Source organism: Rosa rugosa, chromosome 2 (genome assembly GCF_958449725.1).
Source record: "Rosa rugosa chromosome 2, drRosRugo1.1, whole genome shotgun sequence".
In the NCBI taxonomy this organism is placed as follows: Eukaryota; Viridiplantae; Streptophyta; class Magnoliopsida; order Rosales; family Rosaceae; genus Rosa; species Rosa rugosa.
In genome coordinates, this window is record NC_084821.1 from 69165812 (window position 1) to 69170131 (window position 4320).

Sequence of the window (4320 nt, forward strand, 5' to 3'; positions counted from 1 at the left end):
TTATCTGTCCCCATATACTCATGAGGACCCCAAGTATTCTAAACTCATCAATATACAGATTGAATGATTTAATATGCACTGTTCAATTATGCAGACTACATATACTAGATGGTCCTTGTATTAACCATTTAACCCCTTTACATAAATACAAATACATATTATTTCACATGGGGGGCAGAAGCAACTTCTATGCCTATAGGTCCAACATTCTCACACCTACAGTGCTGTACATTACGCAATCACCTCTGTACTGTTCAACAAATATTTCAAAAACACTGAATCCAAAGATTAGCTTCCTACACAGATTTCATTCACTGGAGAGCAATATACAAGGGGTCATTATTCATCCAGAAGTGCATAATAATTACATATGAGATGAATCATAGATACCAGCAATATGCTGCAAAAACAAACTGTCCTACAGTTTCGCATCCTAGTGTCCAAGTAAAGACACATACCCTTCCATTGGAAGTTGGAACTGATTGCAGCTCTTGGATCTGTTGAGATTGCTTCTGTGCCAGTTGAGTAAGTGCTGCTATCGGCTTCTTAATGCTAAAGGATTGTGAATACGAGTTTCAATGCTGTTCAATTCAGTTTGGACAGCTTGCATTTGCTCATCCGTTTAACAAGATGAACCTAAAAAAGGCCACAGACACCCATTCAATAATCAGCCAACAGTTGAGAATTTCGGAAATAAAACACCAAAAGAAAGATTCATTCAATTAGCATGCAAAAGGACACAACCTGTTCGTCTGACTTCACAACTTTTACACCATATTTTAAATTAGATTGTTGTTTCAATCCAACCAGGCTGCATAAATTCATAAATATAATGATAAGTGGGTCAAATATGAATTGTAGCAATCAATCAATCTGAGACAATTAATATTCCACAAATGGAACCGATTCATTCAGTGATCTCGTAGTCAAGATTCTCTACAGCTACGCTCATGCATGTTTCCTTAATTGCTGAAGTATTCTGATAGTTGGAAAACGGTATACCTTTGGTGATCTTCTTGCAGGCAGATAGCAATTGTTTTACACTTCACCTAATCAACTGTGTCAGCGGCCAATAGCCCAACTATTTAAGAAAGAACAAAAAATTTGTATGTGAAAATAAACTCAGATAAGAAAAGAAGCTCAACAGAGAAGCATAAGAAACTCAACAGAGTGAAAAAGCCACAACAAAAGGATAAGAGAGGGTGACCATACCCTTATCCCCGTAGCATTCTTGCAGGCTTCATTATCAACTACAACCCTAACAATACAGTAGAGGTGTAAATCTCAAAACAGGTATGGTAAAATTTCATTTACTTTAAGCAACAATGAAGAAAATGAGCTTGCAAACCTCGGTGGATTCATTCTCCTGCAAATTTTCTCATATCCATTATCCATATCATGCGAAAAGTTCATGCTAACCTCTGAAGAAACCCAAAACAATGTGAAAATCAAATTAGACAAAAAGATGGGAGAATGTTCCTTAATTCTTTCAATTAATTAATTAAAACTAGACTCAAAAACCCACACTTTCTCAACCTCCAAATTGATTCTCAGAACAAAGAAGAGAAATTCACAAATGACGAAACCAGAAATCAAAGAAAACAGCACCCACCCATTTCAATAGAATAAAAAATATACTCAATGATAAAATGCAATTGAAATACTGTTTGACCAAAACAACCATGGATCCAAACAGTATCCAAATCCAACAAAAATTGAACAGAAAGCAAATTTGAAAACGAAGACAACTTTACAGTGACAACTAGTTTACAGAAAATCAATCCTAAAAAGTAAATAGGTCTCAGTTACTTGATTCCTCAAGACCCAAAAGACAAGGAGCAGTTCATCAAGCATTTGACAATTATCGCCTGATTCAATCAGAAACCGAATAGGACTTGACAAATTGACCTCTAAGTTTAAATAAATTGAAAATTACCAACTAAATCCAGATCCGTGGCCAACATTAGAAACTATAGGCAGCTCGACCCAATCGATTTCGAAGCCTTTCCCCTTCCTTCTTCAGCCAACAAAGAAGCTCGGCGATGGAGAGAGTAAAGTTTTTTCGACTGATCCGTTGCCCAAAAGGTCTTTTCACGTATTTAAAATTTATCTTTAATGAATTTTTAGTATAAAATTAGTTGTTTACAATAAAAACTGTACTTTATGGGCTCACTTGTCTCACATAAAGTTCTTGTTATTTTGGGCCTTGTTGTTTGTAGTTTGACTAGTTTCATCTCGGGAGGCCTTTGGACCTCTTTGTAATTGCCCTTGTTGGTTCTGTTTGTTGACAAAAAAATAAAAAATAATTTCTTTACGGACACTTCAGCTGTGCCTTGCTCTTAGACCATTTTTATCTAGAAATTACGTTGCAGACAAATAAAAACCAGAATCTAGCAACAAGAAGAAATACGAGCAATTACAGTATTACACCATGCACTAACCACAAGCATCATCTTATTAGGTAGCTGCTAAGCCAAACACGATTTTGCCGCACACCATAGGTGCAAAATACAAGTAGATCGATCTTACATATAAGTATACAGTGGTGGTACGTAGATGTCCGTGGTGGACCTTGTTATTCAGGAGGAGGAGGATGGAGTTGACAGAGATGGTGGAGTCTGGGAAGAGGATGGCGGCGGCGGAGCAGACGACGGAGGCGGTGATTCAACTAATGGTTGCGACTCAAACACGTCGGAGGGATTAGAAGGAGGCGGAGGAAATGGAGACACGGAGATGTAAACGGATGGAGGTGAACGGAATTGGAGCGGTGGTGCCTTGGACTAACATGGAGGAGGAGGTGAAGGATACGGTGGTCGTAGAAATCTGTAGTGGTATCATGGAAGCGAACACTACCCCAAGGAGGGTGACTAACACTGAAGCCCGCATGGCTAGCTGCTGAGAAATTATGTAACTAATCAATCTCATAATTTATTTATTTATAGGGGGATTCTCCACAAGAGGGGAAAAAGAAAAAGAAAATAAGAAATTATGATAATGCTTCTGCTTGCACTAGGGTACATAAGGTATGAGAGAAAAAATTTTGTGGAAGGCCCCACTGACTAATGGGTGCTTCTGCTTGCACTAGGGTACATAAGGTATGAGAGAAAAAAATTTGTTGAAGGCCCCACTGACTAATGGGTCCATAATTTCTTATTTTCTTTTTCTTTTTCCCCTCTTGTGGAGAATCCCCCTATAAATAAATAAATTATGAGATTGATTAGTTACATAATTTCTCAGCAGCTATGCGGGCTTCAGTTTTAGTCACCCTCCTTGGGCTAGTGTTCGCTTCCATGATACCACTACAGATTTCTACGACCACCGTATCCTTCACCTCCTCCTCCATGTTAGTCCAAGGCACCACCGCTCCAATTCCGTTCACCTCCATCCGTTTACATCTCCGTGTCTCCATCTCCCTGTCTCCATTTCCTCCGCCTCCTTCTAATCCCTCCGACGTGTTTGAGTCGCAACCATTAGTTGAATCACCGCCTCCGTCGTCTGCTCCACCGCCGCCGTCTTCTGCTCCGCCGCCGCCATCCTCTTCCCAGACTCCACCAGGGGCGGACCCATTCCAAGGCCTGAAGGGGTCCAGACCCCCTAGATGTTTTGGTAAATCTCAATTAACTAGCTAATTAAGCTTTGAGATATTTAAAACTGAGCTTAATTCAAGCATTGGACCCCCCCCTCTATCCCAAAAATTTCTCATAAATCATAACTAATCAAAGTTCAAAACAGAAATAAATAATATTAAGAAACTAAATTAGTTAGTTTTTTTTTTAATAGGATTTGATGGCTTTGATAACTAAATTAGTTAGTTCACTAATTACTTAACTATTTATTTGGTAAATTATATACTTTATCATTCACCCAACAATAATATTTATTACTGTACCCAAAAAATAATTGTACTAGTCTTTTGTCAATTAAGACAAATGAAGTCTGATATGCATGACTAATTTTTGGATAAATTATAAGGGAATTAATTTTCTGAGAAAAAACGTAAACTATTGAATGAATAATAGTTATAATGTGCATTAGTCTATATACAACAGGGATCCGAGCAAACATTTTAGAAGGTTTCTGTGCAAACACATCTGACAATATTTCTTCTAATATTTTTCAAAAACAAAAATATACGTAACGGCTTGGACCCCCCCCCCCCCCCCCCCCAAGATTTAAATCCTAGTTCCGCCCCTGGACTCCACCATCTCTGTCAACTCCATCCTCCTCCTCCTGAATAACAAGGTCCACCACGGACATCTACCACCACTGTATACTTATATGTAAGATCGATCTACTTGTATTTTGCACCTATGGTGTGCG

The 4320-nt window shown here is 38.4% G+C and overlaps 1 long non-coding RNA gene across 1 annotated transcript; it reads right to left on the minus strand.

The window, feature by feature from the left end:
- Nucleotides 1-222: 222 nt before the first annotated feature.
- On the minus strand, nucleotides 223-2086 carry LOC133733421 (uncharacterized). The gene is made up of 6 exons (XR_009857710.1): nucleotides 1937-2086; nucleotides 1349-1421; nucleotides 1213-1258; nucleotides 1003-1081; nucleotides 745-811; nucleotides 223-636 (listed from the first exon to the last, which is right to left on the minus strand). It is a non-coding gene; the product is annotated as an uncharacterized LOC133733421 (long non-coding RNA).
- Between the last annotated feature and the right edge of the window lie 2234 nt (nucleotides 2087-4320).